The following is a 9,522-nucleotide window of genomic DNA, read 5'->3' as shown; positions in this document are numbered from 1 at the left end:
TAATTCAATGTATGTGTCCGATTGCTAAGAGTATGGCATTATGCGTTAGGCATACATGTAATTGGTAAACACGTTTGGTTTGTCTTTGAAAAGTGATGATTGTTTTACATGCATGAAAGAAATACAATCGATTTTAACCCCCATTTACTTGTCATGTACTCGAACTTTACTCCTGTCATTGACCAACAATTAGCATAAAAATTACACAATTACAAAGGTTTTATCTGGCGCAATTTTTGAATTTTAAATAGGCCTTCGTGTATTTTGTGACTGCGTGGCTTATTTCTAAATAGGTTTGCAAGGTGTCAAGATAAAGCAATTCACAACACAAGAGATGACTTTTATGGCAGAGGTATACTTAATTAAGAATAGAAAGCTTTTTGGTAGTGCAGCGTCAATTTCGGATTCGTTTCCCGAACGTAAGATCCCACCGAAACCTACCATAACTCTACATACGAACAACTTTTACAACCTCGGAAGTGTGATGAATAGATGCAAAGCACGGAGCGGACGTCCAAGAACTGGTCGTTAAGCTGCAAATATTGCAGCGGTTCAAAGGGAACTTGCAGCTAACCCCAGAGTCAGTTGCCGACGCAACAATTTGCCGAACATACCACGAACGCAATAACTTCAATAACTTCAAACTTTCTTGTATATAACATTTCGTAATGACAAAAAAATCAGGTCTGAGGTTACAATTGCTTTGCGTATATTTGAAGAGAATTGTGTTTATCTTTGCAGCATGAAAGCTGCATATCATGACGAAATATCATAGCTTGACATTTAAATTGTTCATGTTTGATTTATTTGATTGTGTTATATAAAATTGCTGAACAAAATTGTGCGCATACTGAGTGGTTATCATTCTTTATCGAACTCGCCATTGCAAGTGATGCGACGCGACAGCTAGTAGGCCTTCGCGTGGACAAAGTTAATTTTGACTCTTTGATTTAAAACTAGCGTCACGATTTTAATTCAATACATTTTTGGATAGTTTTTTCACCAAATACTTTATAGAAGACGTTCTTTACGAATATGTGAAAACAATTTGCAGCAGACTTTTTAATTTTGAGATATGGACCTTTTAAATTGGGTAAAGTTGTTTTTGGCCCACACTGTAGTTGCATAAAATGATAGAGGCGCACTGACTAACCACCGTTCGGGTTCGGGTAGCCGGTAACTAGGGGTTGAAGGGGGTCGGGTGGTAGAGGGGGCACCTTCTCAGTAATAAGGTGTCCTCCATGCCGTCCGGAAAAACAGTAGTATGAGGACCACATAAAAGTTAACTACTGCCATCTAAAATATCAGCTAATAATAATGTACCACATGGGGGAGGGGTCAAAGGAGGGTTGAGGGGCTTAGTATGTTACTATTTTGAAACAGAATTTTGACATAAATTTTGACACACAAATTTTCTTGATTCCGAGAGTGAATCGAGCTCGGTCACCTCCAGAACGGGTAATGCAGCCATACACAACCAATCGGTTACGCCAAAGTCAGCTCATGAAGCGCTACAGAAAAACCTTGATCACAAAAATATATATGGAGGGGACGAGAGAGACAAAATACGACTGTACATATCTGCAATAGTAAACGCTAGAGAAAATACCTGCCTGAAGCTGTGTGACAGTAAATAATACATGCTTTAGTCTAAATAGCACGGCTTTAGTCCGAATTTGAGAATCACTGCGCTAGTTCGAATATTGATTCGGACTAGTGCCGTGTTTTTCAGATTCGGACTAGCGCAGTGTCGGACTAAAGAACTGTATTCCAGATTCGGACTATCGCAGTGTATTGCAGATTCGGACTAGCGGCGTGTCGGACTTAAGAAGTGACTTCAGATACAGACTAGTGGCGTATCGGACTGTTGCAGTGGTTTTCATTTTCAGACCAGCGCATGCTTTTTAGGACTAGCGCAGGGTTTTTCATTTTCGGACTGACACACCCCTAAGTATAGGAAATTTGTGTAGTCGGACTAGTGGCGTGTCGGACTGAACGGTACACCCCATAGCGTCAAGCCTTGATCTTACTCTCCCATGCACTGACCACTGGTATTTGTATCCTATTAATGTTTCCTTATTTTCACTTCATACATTTTCCTCATGTGAATATATGAAACCAATTTAAGTTGTTGTTTTGTAGTGCAAAGAAGCAATTTAAAATACCAATAGCAACCCATGTAACGTGAGTCTAGAACAAGAATGACTCAGGCAAAAACCGGACCTCAGAAAATATGCAGAGGGCGTGGTATACATGTTCATACAGACCCTAGTCCACCTGTTGCAAACTGGTTAAATAATGACATATGGTATGAATACACCAGTAGAAATTCTAGCTGTCAACTTTCAAAATCTGCTTTCAAAACTTTTAAGGATATTGTACACGTGATAGGAAATAAAATTTGATCGGTTGACTTTCACTTACCACAATGTCAAAAAACTTTTCTTGAAACTTGAAATATGTACTTTCACTTCAATAATATTCGTATGGTAATATAACGATTTATAAACGATTCATCTTAGAGAGAAATGCACTAACGTAAAGTTGAATTCGGTATTTATAGTTACGCTCACTGCAGTTGTTATTTTGTAATATTGTTTTATAATAAAACTTCGCGTTAACGATTTCAGGAATCTCGTGATTTTTTTTCTTGTAAATTTATATAGTGAGTTTGACTTGTCTTATTAAAATCAATCCGGAGAACCTTGAATGAATGCTCGAATATCCGCATGTTAAAAGTACATTGGAACGAAGAAGGTGAAATTAATCAACTCGTTTTCCCTTTGGGATTGGGCGAATTGCATGGGTGTCAAACCTGGGGGGGGGGGGGTCGTCACGGAGAAATCCCCCCACATCCCCCACACTTTTGGCAAAAGGTCGCATTTATTTTTCAATATTGAATAGTATTGTTGTATCAATATGGTGTAGTTAACAATAACTGCATGATGAATCGCTCGTCGCTCAGCGATGAAGTATAAATTCAGCTTTACCATTTCGCCGTCCGCTTCTGAAGACCCACCATTTTCAGTTGACGACTGTATTGCTCATGCGCATACCTGCTATAACAGAACAGCGCCATGCATGCATGGGCGTAACCAAAGGGCATCAGACGAATACAGTAAAGAAACAGGGACTATCTGAGAGTCATGTTATACTACACAGTCTTACAGATCTAGCTTAGTGTGGTTCAGGGAAAAGGAAACGCTGCAAAAAGGTAAGAAACAACCGCCATTAACGCAGGGCTTTTATTTTCTACTACTAAACAACGTTCAGATATTTACAATGTTTGAAGATATTTACAGTGTCAAATATACAATGTTTTAACGTATGAGTTATAATCTAATGATATAAGTTGTTTAATGCGTATTGGACGTGTTTTTACACAGGTCTACAGATGTTTTCTTTTTCTTTTTCCTTTCGTACCTTGGATAAATAAGATGCAATAATTTCCTCATTCCGTAACAATTATTATCAGAAAATGTATTTTAATGTACATTTCAAAGTAAGTCCAATTTCAAAATCTTTCAAAACTCACAGCTATAAACAGATTGCACATGATGCAGTCATGTCTACAGTAGAATTCACCACGACCTTTGCAGGACTTAAACCCCAAAAGCTATTAAACCAAGATAACACTAATTGAAAACAGCTAAACTGATTAAATCAGATCTTCTCTGGTTAAATCCACACTACACATGTTTCTGCTTTACCTGTGCGGTATTGCAATGAGCTGGTATTATAGTTTCAGTTGGGTAACCGATTATAAAGCAAACGCAAGGTAACAATACTATGTGGGCCTTTGTTTACGAAATGAGACCATCGTCTGCATATTGTTAACCAGCATTCTTGAAAATGAGAAACATAATGGTTGTAGACTTAACACGGTTTGGAAATAATTTCTTCACATTTTTGGTGTTATCTGTCGTTTACATATCCTTCCTAAAACACAAAAGTGCGAATATTTCCAAACACCTAAATTAGCTAAAAATTTAGGACATGTTACAAAACTATATTTTCTAGAATTTCAGAGAGACCTTTAAATATTGGCCGGTTATTTTTCACACAGTGACGTTAACTAGGCAATGGCCTATACTTCTAACATACACTATTTGTAGAGGACACGCGTCAATGGTGAGAGCACTGTGTATTGTGTATAGGAAAACGGACAGTAACTGTAGTATGAATTCAGAGGAGGCTTAAAGGCATTCCTACAATGCACTATGATTGGGAAATTTGATCAATATAACCTAATTTTAAAGGCAAAGTCCCCATTGCCACACACACAAAATAGTAATTTTAAAACTGCAGCCAACGAGCTAATAGTTGAGACTTAGGACTGATATTTGATTTTCTTACAGGAAACATTCATATTGTTCCACTGTATTAATTTTATTCCTAAGTCTCGATGTTTTGAATGTTAAATAATAGGATGAAAACATCAGATATTTTCACACAATCCAAATGCAAGGTATGATCAACTGTACCACATGTGTACAAAAGCCAGACATACAAGGTCAGAAACCTCATTGTGTTGTGGGAATGTCTTTAAACATCCTCTGGTATGAATTATTGTCACACTATAATGAGCCAGTGGTGTGCGCAAGGGGGGGGGGGGCACAAGGCCCCCACGTTTGTTGGTCATTCGGGGGAAATTGGAAGGTCCCGACGGTGCAAACACGTCAAAATGTGCCCCCTCAAAATAGGATTCCTTGGCATTTTAAAACGCTAAAACCCCAGAGTTTCACGCCCCCTGGACCCCCGCCAGGGGCTTTGACCCTGGAACCCTGGACCACACCCGTGAGGGGCTTCGCGGCAAGCACCTTACACTCCTAATCAGACTCCATTCGGGGAATCGAACAACCTGGCCCTGAGACTTTCAATGTGCTGCACGCCACTGTAATGAGCTTTTTTTAGTTAATTTCATTTCATTTCAATTATAATAATACATCTTCAGAGTCCAAGGGCCAAATTGCGCATTATTTTAAAAAGTAAAACCATTGTAAAGTGTGTGAATAGATCGACAGCCTCATCCATCAAATTTCCTCATAAAAACTGAAATTTTAGTATCCAACAGAAACCTCATAGTCGTTATAATGTTTTCATAATCCCAGTAAAATTTACAAGGTGAGATATGTTTCCTTTAGAAGGTGTAAACAAAATGCAGTAAAAAGTGGTCACCACCTTTGTATGTATGTAGTATCCTACGGGGCATTGTTACTTAATGTTAGCAACACTTTAAACTGTTGCGATTTGGTAGTTCACAGGTAGGTGAGCTTTGGCAAACATTGCTTTGGTCATAAGCGAGTGCGTAGAATAATGCAAATATCATAGATATAATTTTGTAGGTCCTGTAGTTCTTAAGTTATGTTGTAAAGAGGGCTGAAACAACAACACTTTTGTAAAACGTACATAACTCATTAACAACAATAAATCAAGCAAGTTTTCAAAGTATATGATTTGTAGAATGAACTTTTGCAAAACAGCAAAGTGTTATTTATCAACTGATCACTGATATTTAAATGAATGTAATAAAGCACATTCTTAAACACTTGAGAACGTTCCTGCAATCTTATTGGTGCTTACCCATCTTTACCCGTGTGATATGACAAGATATCACACGGGTCAGCGCGAGATGCACTCCAGGGCTAAAAACAATACCTTTATTCTCTAAATATAATACCATTTACCTTTTGTAGCAAATTGACATTTATTTCTGGCATTTATGTCATTATTTCAGTTGTTCAGTCTTTAAAACTTGGTACTTACTCAATTATATTGCATTTGTCGGTCTTGTTCTCCAATGCTTCATGCATTTCCATGTTTAAGGTCTTTTATTAGAATCAATTGTGTATCTTTTTTTTTTTTTTTTTATTTTTATATACTTGCCATATAAAATTTAGTTTTTATGTCTTTTAATCCTAAAAATCGTGTACATTTATATCTTTGTTTCATTGATGTACCATTGCTGTGATCGCTTTATGTATCGCGCTATATATAAAAATAAATTATTATTATTATTACTATTCCTTAACAGAAATGACTAAATAATATGTACTTTCAATAAATGGATGTATGGGAATAGGCTTTATTGTGGTTATCAATCTTCTTATATCCGTTTAATAACAAGAATTATAAACTTTTAACTATAATTAATACGATGCCGAAAACAACCTTCAAATGTTGTTCCCTAAATATATGCAGTTTGCCAAACCACGTACACTGATTGCACCATGGTTTGTCATTTCTTTGAACATGGTCAATTATACTAGAGAAAATGCGTGACATCAGTTATTTACGCAATATTTTGACCAAATCTCTCCTAAAAGTAAAAGCAGGTATAGCCACATTCAAAGAATTTTTTCCGGAAAATAAATATAAATATAAAGAAAATTCACAGTGCCTCTTAAAGGTAAAGGTCTAATTTATGTTGCTAGTGTTTGAATATTTTACTACATTCGAGCACCATGACCTTTTTTTAATTCACTTCATTTCGAAAACTTAGTATCAACATATGAATTTAGATACTCGTTGTTAACTCATTGTTGATAATGTAACATGGGAATGATTTGTTGTATGACCTCATGAATTTGGAGATGGTCAGTGCTTCACAACTATCAAAAAACAAATTGGTTAACATGCTTCTAATGTTGAACTTTATTTTCGAAAAAATATCCTTTCTCGTCACCAATACCACCAGATTAGATTAGGTATTTTTCCACAAGCATCACTTTTGTGATTTTGGTACCTATTTTACCTTTGTTTGCCAAATCCAATTCAACTAGGCAATGTAAATTGTACTCACCATTTACATCCCAAGGTATGATATTATATCCATCATATGTCATTTGAATATATATCCAATAAAGGTGACCTATAACCCAAAGCGTCATCATCCCTATATCTTCGTGTCAAAAATGGCCGTGATAGTACGGCGAATCCTCTCGTTTTTCAAAAGATACGCATGGCGATTTTGTTCGAGATAGGCCGAGCGACTCAGGCTAAGCATAGTACGACTATTATATGAGATTCCACCAAGATCTATTCTACACATTATTACGATTTGCGCATGCTCTAGCATCCTATATGGTGTTGCTATTACAAGGAAATTCGATTTGTTTTCAGGTAAAATCCAGGTTTTGTTTTTAATACACTAACTTGAAATTAAATACACTAATTAGCGACCATTGCTGTTGGCTCTGGATACATTTTTACTGCATTTTTGGCGTAACGATTTTTAAATCGTAAGTTAAAATTGTGATATATTTAATTTTGAGAATTACAATTATATAAAGGAACACATTTAACCCATTCACCTAAGATCCAGGTGTTTGTATAGAATATTCGATCACACGTGTATATCACAATGCATATGTAAACTTTCTTTATCTATGTCAATAATAGAATATTGATTTCACCAACGGAGTATGGAGCTGTATGAAACAAATATTTATAATATAGGGTGTTGATACTGTGTAACCTGTCCTATAGTCCGTAGAGGTCTCTTTCCCAAGAAAGAAATAACATGCATAATAGAAACTACAGAGTATTAAATTTGACGTGGAAGATATTGTTTTAGCTTGCATTAATACTCACAGTTTGTAAAGCTGGTATAACAAAAGATAATTTATCAAACTCTATAGAAATGCGTAGAAAAGTTGCTTTTTGCCTGGTAAAAGTACGTAATTTTTCGCCATTCTCTGCTATCAGCAATTTATATTAGAATTGCGACTAGATTCTGCGCACGCGCACGGCTATGCTCCCGATACTTGTATTCAAATAGACAGTCTATAGTACATCAGCTGTGGTCCGTTTCGTTGCTGCAAATAATATTGATATCGATATTGATATTTTTACAGATCATGTGATCTTTCGATATGATTCGAATTGTCACGTGATCGTCAAACCTGTATTAGAAGGTGTCAGTTCTCAGGAACTGACACAAAAATATAGGCCAAAAACGATGTATTAAATTTGTTTAAAAGCACTTTGTAGGTAGATATATTTTATAATATGAGTCCATGAGGTGATGAACATATTTATGTACATGTACTGCATAATTCAAGAAAGGCAAATTCACAAGCACGAATTGAAACTCACAGCTATAGCCGTTGTAAGATAACATTTTCACGCTATTGTGCGTTTAAAGTTCATTTCATTATTCCATAACAGTAATAAACTAGACCTAGTTATAGGTCTGAACCTAGCCGTAGCCGTTAAGCTGATATGACCCGAATTATTACTCGAGTTCATTTTTTACAACCCGTGATAAAAATAATACCACAAATATTTTCGCTAACTCGACTGATTGTCCATACATAGCTTACCTCGACCTTTTAACACGACCTGCTGACGTGAATTTACCACAACCATTTTGTACCCAGGGATAATTTCCGGAAGTAGCGCGCAGGTTCTAAAAGTAAATATGCAGTCCGATTGTAAACCAATTTCATTCGAGTAAAATTCGCAACAGAAAATGGAAAACGTGATGCAAAACATTCTAAAAGAATTTGATTTAACTGTTGACAAAATATTTTACCAAAATGTTTGCCAAAAACGTATTCATGATCTTTATATAACCCGACATTTAAATGCTATTAAAAGTTTTGTATAACATGTATTTGCAGGGTCATTAGGCCTACACTCTTCAGCGAAGAAAAAACGCACGCCTTGATTCATGTAAAGTAGTTTAGAGCAAGAACTGACTGAACGCCGATGGTTAATTTGTAGTGAGGTCAAATCTGCAGATGTTTACCTCGACTGTTACCTCTAGTGCGATCCACACAGGCATCAACCTCGACTGCTCCGGTCGGGTTAAGGATTTACCTCTGACTTGTTTCAGAGGTAAATCAGTCGGGTTAAGGTCGGGATAAGCTGCCCCGACTACTGTCCAGACGGGCACAAACTCGACATTTATCACGAGCTTACCCCGACTGGGCACTTTACTCGAGGTAAATACCCCTTTACTCGAGTTAAATACCCTACGTCTGAACACGGCTATTTTAACAAGTTTAGAATGTCATATTTATAAAGGATTATCCCTCTCCAATTTGAGCTCGATTGCACCAATTTAAAAATGTGACCTTTAACCTCTAAACTTTGACCTTTGGGGTCATAAATATTTTTAACATGTTTAGAATGTGGTAAGAATCGTTCCTGTTGAATTTGAGCTCGATTGGGCCAATTTAAAACATTTTTTAGCAAATTTGACGTTTTGACCTCCTTAATGACCTTTGACCCCAATATAAAAAAATCCTCATATACACCGAGAAAATGCATTGTTACAGTTTAAATAAAAAAAATCTACTATGCTTAGTTATGGAGATAAAAATTCTTAAAGTTATTTAGCTTAAAACCGGAAATGACGTCTAAATGACCTTTGACCCAAAAAATAAAAATACCGTACATACCTCGAGTAACACTAATGCATATATGAAGTTTATGTCACTCTGGTCTGGTTACGTTTTGAGATATAAAAAATGAACATATTTGATGATTTTTGGTTTTGACCGGAAGCGACCCCTT

The sequence above is a fragment of the Amphiura filiformis genome, chromosome 2, assembly GCF_039555335.1.
Source record: "Amphiura filiformis chromosome 2, Afil_fr2py, whole genome shotgun sequence".
NCBI classification, from domain to species: Eukaryota; Metazoa; Echinodermata; class Ophiuroidea; order Amphilepidida; family Amphiuridae; genus Amphiura; species Amphiura filiformis.
The sequence above is the reverse complement of the archived record's forward strand: the minus strand, read 5'-3'. Positions refer to the sequence as shown.